Source organism: Dermochelys coriacea, chromosome 7, assembly GCF_009764565.3.
Source record: "Dermochelys coriacea isolate rDerCor1 chromosome 7, rDerCor1.pri.v4, whole genome shotgun sequence".
Taxonomy (NCBI): Eukaryota; Metazoa; Chordata; order Testudines; family Dermochelyidae; genus Dermochelys; species Dermochelys coriacea.
In genome coordinates this window covers 70146363-70161958 of record NC_050074.1, presented here as the reverse complement: position 1 = coordinate 70161958, position 15596 = coordinate 70146363, and the positions used below count along the sequence as shown (strand labels likewise).

General features: G+C 37.5%; 1 long non-coding RNA gene across 1 annotated transcript; it reads right to left on the bottom strand.

Annotated features, from left to right (window-relative positions):
• Positions 1-1429: 1429 nt before the first annotated feature.
• On the bottom strand, positions 1430-15344 carry LOC122460971. The gene is made up of 3 exons (XR_006282644.1): positions 14609-15344; positions 12953-12957; positions 1430-1444 (listed from the first exon to the last, which is right to left on the bottom strand). It is a non-coding gene; the product is annotated as an uncharacterized LOC122460971 (long non-coding RNA).
• Between the last annotated feature and the right edge of the window lie 252 nt (positions 15345-15596).

Genomic DNA, 15596 nt, shown 5'->3' with positions numbered 1-15596 from the left:
CATAGAATATTAGGGTTGGAAGGGACCTCAGGAGGTCACCTAGTCCAACCCCCTGCTCAAAGCATTCTCATTCTCCTAATAGATAGGTGAGACATGACTTCCCTTTACAAGAGCTGTGTTGACTCTTCCCAACAAGTCATGTTTATCCATCTGATAATTCTGTTTTTTAAAGTAATTTCTACCAGCTTGCCCATTACTGACATTTGGCTCACAAGTCTAACTGCCAGAAACATCTCTAGAGCCCTTTTAAAAAATCAGTGTTATGTTAGCTACTTTCCAGTCATCTGGTACAGAGGCTTGTTACAGTAATAGATTACATACTACAGTTAGTAGTTCTTCAATTTCATATTTAAGTTCCTTCTGAACTCTTCAGAGAATACCTTCTGATCCTAGTGACTTTTTACTGTTAAATGTAGTAATTTGTCCCAAAACCTCCTTTATTGACACCTCAATCTGGGACAGATTAGAATAGAATAGCGCTGGTATGACAAAAAGAAGTATTCCTATTCTAAAAAAGGAGAAGGAGATGGAATAAATGACTTGTCCAAGATCACACAAAGTCTATGGCAGCATCTCTTAAGATCAAAGCTAGTACCTTCTAGGGCTGTCTGAATAGCTGAATATTGGTGTGATGCTGGCAATCCAGGGGCCAGCTCATGCCAAGGCCCTGGGCCTTACTGAATACTGACAAATGCATAGCTGGAAACCAGTCTGGCTTTCCTGTGTTAGTTTTGTTAAAATAGATATTAGAGTTATAAAAATGTGTTTAGACTTTATGGAATGATTGTAGAATGCTGCATGTATTAATCCCAATATCTGTATCCCATGGTAACGTTTAAATGTTTTCTCTGCAATTATAAAAACGCCTGCTAAGACTGTAAATTCCCCACAGTAAGGGGAGAGGCATTTCATGGTGGGGAGGGATAGCTCAGTGGTTTGAGCATTGGCCTGCTAAACCCAGGGTTGTGAGTTCAATCCTTGAGGGGGGCATTTAGGGATCTGGGGCAAAAATTGGGGATTGGTCCTGCTTTGAGCAGGGGGTTGGACTAGATGACCTCCCAAGATCCCTTCCAACCCTGATATTCTATGATTACCAAGTGTTAAATGTAGTTTGCCACAGGCAGGGTTATCTTCTCTCCCCAATGAAAGAAGGTCTTCAGACATTGTGGACAAAAGACCATTGATTGCTTCCCCCACACACCTGAAAAGGGTATGTGCACATATAATGTGTCCTATAATACCTTGAATGCCAGAGGAAGGGAATAAAAATGCTTATGTAGGATAAATTGGTATCGTTTTGCTGTCTGGACTCTCAGGGGCAAAGATTCCTAACATAAGCAAGAGCTCTCCAAGCTGCTTGGCTTGGCTTGGCTTGGCCATAAAGAACGTAAAAGCTTGCTTATTATAGAAGCTTCCATTACCTTTTGAATTTAAGACTGTATCTCTTTTGTGTGTGTATGTCTTACCAGCTTTAATGTTGTAAATCTCTTTTTTTTAGCTAGTTAATAAATATTTAGTTAGTGTTACAAGATTGGCTACAAGTGTGTTCTTTCGTTTGAGATCTGAGGTATAATTGATCTGTCCCCCTGGAACCTCCACTCTTCCAGCAAGTACAGCTGTTAAGACTAGAGGCATTTAGCCCTATGTTTCTATAACACTAAACATACTTCATCCCAAACAATGTGATAATGTAAGACTCCACCTCCTATAAATCATATTTGTTACTGTAGTGCCTAAAGATCAATCAAGAATGAGACCCCGTTGTGCTTGGTTTTGTACAAACACCCAGGTAATCTGACAACACTGAAATTCCTGAGATTAAATAAATTAACCCATATTACACATGTTAAATTATGATGCAGATGTCTTGTAGTTCAAGAATTTAGATCTTAAATAAAAAACATTACAAATTACATTTTGCATTGCCAAATGATAAAATAGTTTTGATCTGAAAAGTGAAGAAAAATCATGGATAGAACTGGGAAAGTGGAAGTAACTGTGTTAAATAATTGGGAAAATTTTGTGAAATTTTTCAAATAAATTGTGCATTCCAGTGATAGTTTCCTTAACTCTAATAATGGATAAATGCTGGTGCATGTCTGATATACCTAATGTATTATTTAAGATGGTCAAAATGAAAGGGAGCTGAATTCTGTTCTAATTGAAGTTTAGTTTTCTGCATTTAATTAAATGGCAACAGGTCTTTTATCCATTGGACAATGGAGAAGATTAAAAACATGTCTTGGGACCTGCCTTTTGTTTTCATGACCACTAAACTTTGGTCAAGATTTTCCAAAAGTGAATAGTGATTTTTCGGTGCCCAACTTGAAATCTTAACGTGTCTTTGATTTTCAGAAAGTGCATCAGTCCTCTCCTTCTAAAAATCTTCAACAACTTTAATGTGTTTCAAGTTGGGCACTCAAAACCCCTAGCCACTTAAAATCTTGGTCTCTGGTTTTAAGCATTGCTTACCTTTCCCTACAGGAAAGGCTACTGAGTCTGACCCACAGAGTATGTCCGCATCTGCACCTGGAGGTGTGATTTCCAGTGCAGATAGACTGCACTGCAGCTTGGAGCCATGCTTCTGCTTGAGCTAGTATTTTAAATATAGCAGTGTGGACATTGCAACATGGGTGGCAGCTCAGGCTGGCTGCCTGAGCTTGGACCACGGGGGCGTTGGGCAGGCTCATCTGAGTTGCCCATGCCTCAAAATCCACATTGCTTTAGCACATTATCTTGAGCTGAGCTAGCACAAGTCTGTCTACCTGTGCTTGGAATGACACCTTCCAACTGAAGCATACACATACATAGATCTTCTGGTTCTGTAAGATTAAAAATCTAGCATCTCCCTTTATTCCTTCTGAGTGAGTCAAAAATGAGCCAGTCTCATAAATGCCTAAAATAAATCTATGATGATCACAAACTGTCTTTTTCAGGCTGTGGACATGATTCTCAATTACACTAAATCACTCTTACTATACCACACTGGCAGTTTAAAGGGGCCTTAGATTGGGAATACATTTCCACTCATTTCAAGGCCCTTTTTATACTGCCAGAGTGGTATAAAGGGACCTTATTGTAAACACAAATTAGGCTCTGTGTTATGAATGCAATCTGTGTTATTAAAATTGATAATACATAAAAGCCCCAGGTCTCAAACATTTCATGTATTTACTCTAACTCATATTGTGTACTGATTTTTTTCTAAAACACTGAATATTTTAACCTTCACACTAGCACAATTATATACAAGTCAGCAAGAGCTTGCATTATTCTTCTATCCTTTGCATGGCAATGGCTGGAGAGAATATTCATACATGAAGGGATTAATAATCATCTAATTTATTATATATGGAAAATTATGCAGTTCAGTGACAAGGTTGTAATTTACCTGTGAATACCATTAATTTACAGTAAACTAAATGTGAAAGAATTCTGAATTGGTGTCACTGATTCAAGATGCATTGTTTCCACCAGTTGCTGGCATGTATATGAAGAGCATGGAGTACCTCAATGCTCTTGATGTAGCATTTTGAGGCAAATTAAAATGATCTATAGTAATTGATGTCATGTAGACATCCTAGAACAGCCAGGCTGCTGTAAATAATATCTATTTTGACTTGGGTAATGTAATTTGTGTATATATTCTAAAGGCTCCATTTAAAAAAAAGGCTTGATTATATTGAAAAGTTTATTCTTTATTGTGTGTAACATTTAAAGAGTATGCATCCATCCAGCGCAAAGGCTTGCAAAACTCACTTCTCTGTTTATATTATAATTCCTAATGGCAATGTTCAAATTTACCAAGGCCTTTTCTCTCTTTCTAGGTAACTCACAGCACAGGAACTGGGACTTAAATATACATTCAGAAACAGCAAGCTCCAGTTGGGAAACTTACTTTACACAGCCCTCCAACAGAAGTTAGGCAGAACTTTTATCCCTCCCTGGAACTTACCAGGCCTCTTCCATTCCTCTTAGATACCCAGCCACCATCCCAAATTCAAACATCCGGAAACCGAATTTAGGATTAGGGTTAGGACTAGGGTGAGGGTAAGTACTAAGATTTGTTGTCAATGCAAAATGGAAGCCAGATAATGAGAAATTTTGGATGTTTAGAAGTGTGTGAATGAGAAAAGAGAAGTAGACTTGCACACAGTATATAAAAGGAGGGTAGGAAGACAGTGAGTTTGCGGGTTGTCAAGGTTTCTTCCCCACTCTGAACTGTAGGGTACAGATGTGGGGACCTGCATGAAAACCCCCCTAAGCTTATTTTTACCAGCTTAGGTTAAAACTTCCCCAAGGTACAAACTATTTTACCTTTTGCCCTTGGACTTTATTGCTGCCACCACCAAGCATCTAACAAATATATAACAGGGAAAGAGCCCCCTTGGAAATGTCTTTCCCCCCAAAAAATCCTCCCAAACCCTACACCCCCATTCCTGGGGAAGGCTTGATAAAAATCCTCACCAATTTGCATAGGTGAACACAGACCCAAACCCTTGGATCTTAAGAAAAATGAAAAAGCAATCAGGTCCTTAAAAGAAGAATTTTAATTGAAGACAAAGTAAAAGAATCACCTCTGTAAAATCAGGATGGTAAATACCTTACAGGGTAATCAGATTCAAAACATAGAGAATCCCTCTAGGCAAAACCTTAAGTTACAAAAAAACCACAAAAACAGGAATATACATTCCATTCAGCACAGCTTATTTTATCAGCTATTTAAACAAAACAGAATCTAATGCATATCTAGCTAGATTACTTACTAAGTTCTAAGACTCCATTCCTTTTCTGTTCCTAGCAAAAGCATCACACAGACAGAGAGAACCTTTGTTTCTCCCTCCTCCAGCTTTGAAAGTATTTGTCATTTTGGTCAGGTGCCAGCGAGGTTATCCTAGCTTCTTAACCCTTTACAGGTGAAAAGGTTTTTCCTCTGGCCAGGAGGGATTTTAAAGGTGTTTACCCTTCCCTTTATATTTATGATACAGGTTTTGGAGGATTCATGGCTGGAATAGAATCATCAAGGCTGGAAATTAAAGATAATAAATCCCATGCGGTTTTATTGGTGGACATTTGTCAAAATACCCTCTGAGCTGGACAGAGTAAAATGCTGAAAAGAGTAAAGAATTGGTTCTCTTTTATGGAGAGAATAAAATCAGTTATATGATAGGAAAAGGCAGTGCTGGAATAAGAGAAAAATACCTTTCTACCTTTTTTCAAGTTGTAGCCACAATATTAATCAAAACTAAGTCAACAAATATTATTTTTATGAAAGTTCTCTCTGTATTGTATATAAGAAAACAGTCCTCTGGGGAGTATTTAATTCAAAGGAGCCAACTCCCTAAAAGTGCAGAGCCCATAGGATCAACACTTGTTATGATCCAAAACCACTATATAGGACAAATCTGTGGCTAACATTGAAATAAATGAAGCTACACTGACTTAATATAGCTGAGGATACGCCTATGACTTTATGGTTCAAAGTAGTATACTTCAGATAGTGAATAAGGGGATCAAATGGGCCTGATTCACCCCTAGTAAAACTATTGAATTGAGTGGAATTCCAGAGAAAAAATTCTCACTTTGAAAAACTGTGGATATATTTGAAGTGGGGTTTCCCAATTCCCTTTACCCATAGGTGTCATAAATAATTGTCTACTCACCCAACAGGTCTTTGCCACTGGAGATTTGAGTAGCTGCATGTGCATATCTGGACAAATGATCAATGCAGAGCTTAAACACTTTAAAGTTGGTTGCCAGTGATACCTATCAGGGATTACCTTCAAAATACAGAGTTTCCTCCAAGGCAGCCAAAAATCCTACCCATACGATAAAATTTGATTAAAAGGTAAGAGTCTGGCAGAATGGCAAACAAGAATTATGCCCCCCATGGAAAGGTTTGTTTCGGGGGCCTATTCCTGCAAAACAAACATCCCCCGCCCCCAAGGAACGTTAAGGATGAGGAAGGGATTCATCTCTAGATTCCTAAAAATGTGGTTGCTGGATATAAATGTGGTAGAAGCTGGAATTTCAAGGCCAAACTCCCAGGTCAACCTCCTCCAGGTCAAGGGGAGTATCTATTGTAGGAAACATGTCATCACTTGGTAAAGTTATTTCTATTCATATCAGCGTTTGATCCCAAACATTTCTATGTACACATCTTTACCTCCAATCCTGCTAACATGCTGTGAAGCAAGTTCTATACATACTACTTGGATTGTATGCACACATAAGAAAGAATTTCCTTTTCTTCCCAGGCATGCTGGTTCAACAGATGTTTTTGAAATTAAGTAGATGTTAAATCTCCATCCTTCTGACATATTATATTTCAAATGGTGTTCTGTTAATTTACAATCTATGTTACTGTGCATCTTCACCCACCTTTTAAAATGAGGGGCTAAATAGAGATGCTTAATTTTTTTCAATCAAAAGCTGAACAAAATATGGGGTTTTTTGTTTTTTGCTTTTTTTACCAAACATGAAATTGTCTATTTATTTTTGGTGGGGGAAAATACGAATTCATTTTTAAAAGGTGTGTTTCAAACTGGAAAGAATGGACTAAGATGGGAGTTTTTTCCCTTCACCAAAACAGTGTGTTTTTGTTCAAAACAGACATTTCAAACACATCATGTTATTTCTTAGGAAATTTTTCACTGAAGATACTTGATTTGACCAGCTTTAGGGATAAAGATTGCAGACCTGAAACAGAGTTCCACTTTCAGCTACAGTACTGGGAAATTCCAGCTCTGACGTTTCTGTACAGTAAAAAGTTACCTCCTAAAGAATAGCATGATGTGAATGTTTCAGAGGAGTAGCCGTGTTAGTCTGGATCTGTAAAAGTGGCAAAGAGTCCTGTGCCACCTTATAGACTAACAGAAGTATTGGAGCATGAACTTTCGTGTGGTGCACAGGACTCTTTGCCATGATGTGAATGGTAGCTGCCAATCTGAGATAACGGTATCTGAAAGCCATACATTGCACTCTCTACTTTCCTCTGTAATAAAAGCACAAATGTTAGCAGAACAAGACAGCTTGCAAGCAGGTTTGTGTGTGTACAGAAGCTGGCCATTTCTGTACTCCCCAAAGCAATCCTCCCACTCACCCAGCTGCAAAAAAAGGAAAGCGGTGCAATAGTGATGGAGTCGTGTGTTTTTCGGTGGGCAGAGTGGGAAGGGGGAATTAGGAGCAAGATTAGTGGCTGGAACAACAATGCATTAATAGAGTTCTATTTGTAAAACAACTGTGGAGACTCTCCCCAAAATTTGTTTGCTACTCAGAAGCTGCCAAAAGTAAACCTGAACAGTGTGCCCAACCATATACATCGGGACATATACCAGTGTGATCCATCTGCATTACTCCATTTGCCTGTTGCTTTTGTTAGGGTGGATTTAAAAACAAAACAAAACAAAAAAAACATTCCTCCACTTTTTTCATGCTTCTAATTTTTTTCTGCTATCAGCCTTTATCAGTGATTCTTTGAAACAATATATCCTCTCGGACCAGCCAGTTATTCTGAGGTAATTAATTCATCTTCTAAAATATTTAACCTCAATGTGTATGAGGGGAATCCTTGGACACATTTACCTTTCTGTATATCTTAGTTATGAACAGTCTCTAATAAACTCCATTGGAATTATTTAGCAAACATCTAATAATTCAGAGACTTATATCAGTTTATCCCAGTGTGTGCTTTGCTTCTCAGATAGTTAGAATTGCTCTGATTACTCAAATTGTAGTTGCTAAATTAATGGCACACTTACATAAGTGCTGCTTTTCTAGTGGAGTCCCACCTATCCCTGACAAAGCTTGCTGCAATGGCTTCTTGAGAGTGATGAAGTACAGAAAGCTGTGATTAATAGAGTAGAAAGTGGCACAACATGAAAGTAATATTAAAAATTTTAGGCCCAATTCTACAACCTTGACTCCTGTGAATAAGGACTACAGGATTTGGCTTCCTATTCACTGTACAAGGTACTGTAGCATTAGGTGCTGATACAGCAAAGTATTTAAGCACATGCTTACCTTTCAGAATGCAAGTAACCCCACTGATGTCAATGGAAATGCTCATGTGTTAAACTAAGCTTGTGCTGAAATGCCTTACCGGATCAGGGCCTTATTGATGAGAGTACTCTAGTGAGCTACTATTTAGATTTTGATCATTTACATTTTCTCTTATTTCTTTTCTGCTCATTCTATTTCCCACCTTTGTTTAACACCTTCCCTAACTGATAAAAAAGGCAGCAAACTGGTAACAAATCAGCATAACAGAGCACTGAGAGCTGAAAGTAGGCAGTTTAGCACATTTTCACAATAGATACTGCAATGCATATCAGTCATTCATGAAATATTACGAGAAGAGAAATATGGCACTTAATCCATTCTTAATAATAAAAAAATTGCTGAACGTGATTAATGATATGCAGAGCACAAGTTACTTTGGTCTCCTGCAGTCCTCAAGCTACAAATGCCACAGCTTTGAGTCTGATTCCATACCTGAGGCAAAGTGGATTGCTATTGTTTTGGTCTTGTTATTGCTGTGTAATCTGCATATTTATGCAACACATTTGTCACAATATTTAAACTCTCCAATGGATGTCTCCTGTATGCGTAGTCACCTGGAAGGAATAATGTTTCTATTTTAATGGCCTGGAAGCCAATGATGCTCCGCTTAATGAAAAACTTGTTCCGCTGTGTAGTTGCAATCAAAATTATAATTGCTTATTGAGTTAAACAATTAAGAAGTTAACTTCTAAGCAACTGAAATCAAGGATCTTTTCACCTGTGTGATTATAACCATTCCTATGGGCCACAAATATCAAGCCTCCGCCTGTTTATTCCCTTTGGCTTTCGCTTTGTTTATGGCATCAATATTGTTGTAGAAAAATATGATTTTCTTGCCATTATCTTTTAGAGGCCTCCCACTCTTCACTGCAGTTTTTCTACAATGCAGTTGATTCAAATCAGCTTTTCCCACTCAGTGTCCATTTCTAAAATTCAATATTTTAATGACAAAACACTCAGAAATACTGGCAATATGATACCTTAAAGTGAATGGCAGTTTCTATTCAGGTTCTTATACTCTAGTTTGTTCCAATGTGAGTGTTAGCTTTCATATATTTATTTGTATTTTTATTATACCTAGTACCATCAGAATAGACTGTGATGCTTTGATCTTGAGTTCTTTACAAATATTAAGACTCAGAACACTCCTGGGAGGTATGTAGGTAATTAATAGAGATGTTTGGAAAAAATAGGGAAAAAATATCTTCTGAAACCTTTTAAAACCATTAGAATAATCAGATCCATATTTTACAGGAAGGAAAACCCAGGCACAGAAACATTAAGCCCTATACATTCCAGTGAATTCCAATTTTGGGTGCCTGGTTTTTTAAACACATTGAGCCTAAGTTTTGCTAGTACCAAGCACACAAAACTCCAGCTGACGTCAATGTGAGTTGCAGATGTCTATCGCCTTGAAAATCAGGCCTAGGAATTTAATGTTAGTCCACTCCTGCCAGTTTGAAAAACATCTTTTAAAATTAGAGGACATTTTTTAAAATATGGGTTTAAGTAGCTGCTCAGACATACAACTAAGTATCTGCAGGATCAGGAAAGTAACCTAGTAGTCCTAAATCTCAGTCCCCTGTGTACCATTATGCAAACTAGCTTTTCAAGCTAAGACTTCCATGCTACTAGAGTGATTGTCACTAAAAGTTTGCCAACAAGCAGCAAACTATTGCTGCCATTATTTCCTGTTCTAAATATAGAACACAATTGCCTTTTTAATATAATGTACCACCAAGGTATTAACCCTAATTCAATAATGTTTATCTTAATTCCATAATGTTTGTTCAGGATATTGTCTGTCTGTCACAAACAGTTCCAGTGGGAGGGATTGACAGAGACTAATTCACAGCAAGGACTTGAACCTGAGACTCCTAGATCCCAGGTGAGTGTCCTAACCACTGGACTAATGGCTGCTCTGTGATGGGGCTGTCTCTCTCATTTTTTCCCATGAAAAATGTCAAGAGATCTCAGTTATGTCTCAATGTGGAACAAACAAACAAAAAAATACTGAAAATCAAGTTTATACAGTAAACAGAATTCTGGTTTTCTGGCCAGCTCCTGTCAAGAGGCCCTGTACAAACATTTGAAAACATGCTCCCTTTCCAAAAAAAGCTTTTAGAAACTGTACAGTTAGTCTCAATGTGCAATGAGGGGAAAGGCAATTGATGAGGTTCCTACATTTCTAACCAACTCATATCAGCAATTGCTCTGAGGTTTAAAACGTGTAGGCAGCTGAATCGGTTGAGAGACTGACTGAAGTAACAGCAGAGATTAAAACCCCTCTCCAGCCAGGGTGTTTATTTTAAACTGATACACTTTAAATTATATTATATTATATTTTACAGGACTCTTGTTCTCAGCTTTTTATATTTTGGATGACAGATTTGACATATGGCATGATTTTAAAACATTTGAGAGCCATGGAATTCAAGCCATGTATAATACTAATAATGAAAGTCCGCTGACTTCTCACCAACCCATTATTAATGTGAGAATCAATAATATATTAAAGTGTTCATTATTACTTATTGGATCAGTGTAACTGAGTTTGTAACTTGAATTTCTGATGAAAATCATTTTTTAAACAAACCTTTTTTAAACAAACAAAAACCAAAAGTTTAATACTCCATGACAAAGTCTTGGGAATTTAGTTTCTTAATCACTCATATTAGAGTAGTATTTTAAATTAAGGATTATGGCCCCAGTGATTTTTTGCCAGTTTTGCCACTAATTTCAATAGGGCAGGATCCCCATTATGTGGGCTAGCTATACTGGTTGAACATATCTTCTATTGCAGGTGTAAGATTAATACCACCTGGACAGCTAAGTAAACTTTAACAACTCAGTTCTTTTACTATCACTTCACATGTCATTTCTGCACCTCACAATATCCAGAGATCTAGGAGAACAGATGATGTATGGTAAACTACATTCCATTGTACTGTGATAAGTCTGGGTATAAGTAATTCTACAGATGATTGAAAATTGCGGACATATGAAATAAATAGCAGTGAATGAATATATAGCAAGTCCCTGTAGAAATCCCTTTTACAAGAGAAACTGTTCCTGTAAGGGACTAGTATTCCAAAGGATGCAACCATGGCATCCTTAGATTCTTTACAGGTTTAATTACTGATCTTGGCACCATTCTTTTACAAATTGAACTCTCAATGACTTTATATGTGAGCCTGTTAACATGGAAATCAGTAGGGCCCTTTTCTCACCTTATTTTTGATTTACTCTGGTGTAACTCACTTCAGGGAAGGCCATAGAGTTCATAGAGTTACATCAGTGTAAGGGAGCAAAGGCCACAGAGTCTAGAAAGTTTTAAACAAATTGTTGATTTTTAGAAATGCTCATTACTATTTCAAGGCTGTGGCAAAACTACATAAACTTCAAATGCCTTTGTGTTTGGCAATAATTGGACAGGCAGAAGTACTCGGATCAAGTTCAGTTTGAAAATTGCTAGAGAAAAGCACAAGAGGGAGAGGACCAGGCTACAAATAGCCTGAACAATTTTCCAAAAAAAGACTGCCATGTCTGCTTAGGACTTTCCCAAACAGAACTATGATTAAATCTTTTCAGTTATGCCCACTAGACTGATCAAGCCACCTTGTAAGTTCTGGAAAACTGTATACTGTAAGTTTCAAATGTGTGTGATATGGACTTAGACCAAGTTCTGTATTAGACACATATGACCAATAAATAATTCAACTGTTGTCATCTTGGAAGTGGAAAAAATTCATACAAGAAAAATTAGTTGTAAAAATGTAGAATACTACAACAGTCTAGTTCAATGAAGAGGCTCTATAGTCACAGCCTTTGTGGGTTTTGGAGGATACTTACAAGGCTTTGGAATCCCCTTCATCCATGACTGCAGCTTTCATCCAAACCATTTTATACATCAGTGCTAAATACAGGTTAGCATCATTATAGTTATTCCAGAGTAGGTCAGTTGGATCTCCCCATCCCTTACCGCAGAGTTGATGATAGCCCATAGTGTTTATGTCATTCTCTGAAGGAAACAAAGTAAATAACCCTATCCACTTTGGAGTAAATACCTTCTGTACCTGCAGGGATTTTTAACCTGTGAAACTGCTCTATAGTCATGTTATATACCTGCTGTCAGATGTGCTGAGCCTAATCGGCCATTACAAGCCTAAGCTCTAGTGTTTGGCAGTATGTGCTACATTTTTAATGGACAATGCTCAGAGGAATCAGGGCTTTTTTTCTCCATGCTATGCTAATTGTAGCAAGCATAAAATTTGTTATTGTAACCACTAGTAACTAGCTGATGAGTAGTTTTCTGAATATGCTTTCTCCAATCACTAGTAAGGAGAAGCTTTGTTGTACATACATATGTGTAAACACACACTAAAATGTAGAGCTGCCTGCAGGATGTCTTCAAACAGTAAAGTGGAATCCTGAAAGCTGCTCAGACAACTCATTTCCTGAAATTCTATCACAGGTCATTACTTGGTGTACCTGGTTCCTGATCTCATATCTACATTGACTTCAATGGAGTTATTCCTGATTTATACGTGTGTACCCAAAGAATCTACCTCTCATTGATGTAAATGGAAAGACTCCAGTGGGTATTCAATCAGGAACTATGGGAAATAAGAAACAGGTCACTTATGTGTGACAATTTTATTGTCCAAGTGTATTACTACCTTGACATAAAGCAACTTTTGGCCTTAATTTTCCAGCAGCTTCCATTGACGTAAGTTGTTATGGATGCTCAGCCCCTTGGAGGAAAAAACTAAACAAACCACACGAGGCCCTCTTCTCAGTCTTGCCTTTTAAGGGTAGTTTATTGTAGCCTGTTTACATTGTATTTTATTATTCCTTCTATTTCTGAAATTAACTTCTACACAACTCAAACTATTACTACTAATTTTATATACTCACCTGCATTTCTTAAATGGTTATATTGGTCAGTGTCTTGTGTCTTCTTAGATTGGGCGACTTTAAATATTGTCCATACCAATTTCAGAATTCATTAAAGGTGCCAGATGGTTTGCCTTGGAAACTATTGATCCATAGGATGGTTAGAAATGGTGAAAGATTCCCCACACATGCCCTTGAATGAGTCTCAGTTATATTCTAGAAGGACCATTTCTACCTTTGGACTTTCTGCTGAGCGTGCAGAGTGTTTTAGGTGGCAAGAGGGATGGTGGTTTTTGCAATATGTATCATGGCTTTCTAGGAATTGGAATGAAAGCAACCCACTTCACACAGAGCACCGACCAACCTTTGGTCATTATTGATCTAGGCTGTGTTGGAACTGATGGCCTGAGGATGAAAACTCCCTATTCTACTGCTAATACATTAGCCCTTCAAGTTACCATCTGGCTAATACAATAGGAAATTCCACAAGCAAAACTGACTTCCTCAACACGACTAGAAGCCATTTCATAGCCAATTATTTTTCTTCAGTAGAAATTACCCTTTTCCATAAACAGCATACACCTTGACTTTTTAGTCTTTTAAAACTGCATTTTAATATTAATTGAAAGACGAAGCAATGTTTGTTTATAAAAGCTAATCAAGAGGCATTTGGCCAATTCATCAGGAGTATACTTTAAACTTTGGTATATCAGGACATGACAAAATTGCAAACAAAGTCTTACAGATTTGGCAGCAGCCTAGAATAAATTCATATCTATTTGTTCCAATAATGACCTTTATCCTTTTGCATATTTGCAGAAATTACATAATGACTGAAGAAAACTTGATGATTGCAAAAATAGTTACAGTAAAATTGTAGCAAACAATTCACAGCTGTAAAAAGCCTTCTCAGAATTTCACTCCTCTCTTATTTCATTCCTTCAATGGCTTTTTACCCGAACAGTATCTAAGTTCTTTATTTTCAAGCCTGTGATGTGACATACTAAAGTAATAACTCCATAACTCCCAGCTTGAGAAGAAACATTATTTGATATTACTAAAATTTTCATAGCAGTGTTCTGCAAAAAGAGTTTAACAGGGATTTAGACAATTTAAAATAATATTAAATACAAGTTATTTATACCAGTGCGTGATCAGATCCACAGTACCCAGTATATACAGCAGGCCTAATCCTGGGCTTGTTTAAAAGGATACATCTGTTTACTTCAGGGGAGTGTCAACTATTTACATAAGCTGAGGATCTGACCCAATGCATCCTAATTGCTTCTCTTTAATATAACTTACCATGGATCTCAACCTTAAATAGACATTTGCCTTTGAAGATACACATTTGCAGGACTGTAAAGCAAGAGGGGGAAAAAGTGGGGGAGAGAAAGGAAGATTTTTTGAGTTCTTTGTGGATGACCAGAAATAGATCAGAAGGAATATCTTTTGGAAAAATCTGTGGTGGAATAATGGAGCCTGGTACTTTTTATAGTCAATTGAGGCTAGCTTTGTTTTCAGACATTATGGACTTGTTCCTACTCCCATTAAAGTCAATAGTAAAAATGCTATTCACTTCATGTTTCCATTAATCACAGCCAGTACCTTTGATTTCTAGTATCACCTTTCTATCCAATATTATTTTAACAACTTTTTTTTAAAAAAGATCAAGTTGTGACCTTCAGTTCTGAACCTCCTCAAAGCTGGATATAGGCTTTTTGTTTTTTAAAGTTCCTTTCTATACTTTAGAAACTAAGAATGTCACAAACAGGACTTATCCAGAGCCATGGATTGACTGAAGTTTTGCCATGATGCTACAGTAGGATGTGTACTGGAACACTGCCTCTGAGTAAGGATCAGATGGCCATAATGGAAGGAGATAAAGACCTACAACAAGGCAGAAGTATGCGGAATCTTGGGGGGCATTCAGCTCACACTGGTGAGTGACTGGAATTTGCCACATTACTTTTTCAGGTCACTTTTACCTAAAAGAAAGATTTTCAAAATTCAAGATCTGTCTTGATGCACTTTCTCCTTTCCCAATACTCTCTCTACTAAGAACACAGCCAAGCTTGGCCTCATTCTTGCTTTCATTGTTATACACTGGAGTAAGTCTGATCAAGTACGCACATTGCAGTAGCTGACTTCAGAGGCTGAGTTTCGGCATTGGTTGGAGGTAAAGATAGAACTCCACATTTTCATACTTCATCATTCTAGCTGTGCTGATGCAAATTCCTTCCTGTGGATATGGTCCAACTCAACTTCAGTGAAGTTGCATCCAGTTTATTCCATGGGTGGTTTAAGCTTTGGCTATACAGTTACTCATGAATTTATACCAGCCAGGGTCAGACAAGACGTTGGGCAGTTTGTGAGGGCAGCTAGGATTGTGCTTATGTTATTTATACATTACAGGCACTGTTTCATTACCATTTTTCTCTCAGATTACATAGTAATCTCATATTATTGTGGCTGAAGCCATGGGGCTGGCTTCATTGAAGCAGTTCCAATTTCTTCTAGGGGAGTCTCACATAAATCCAGGGCCAATTGGAAGAAAAGATTCCTTTCTTCTCCTCCCCTTTCCGACTTTCTTGCCAGATTGTTTTCACTTAAGATTCAGCAAAAACAGAATCTCCTGT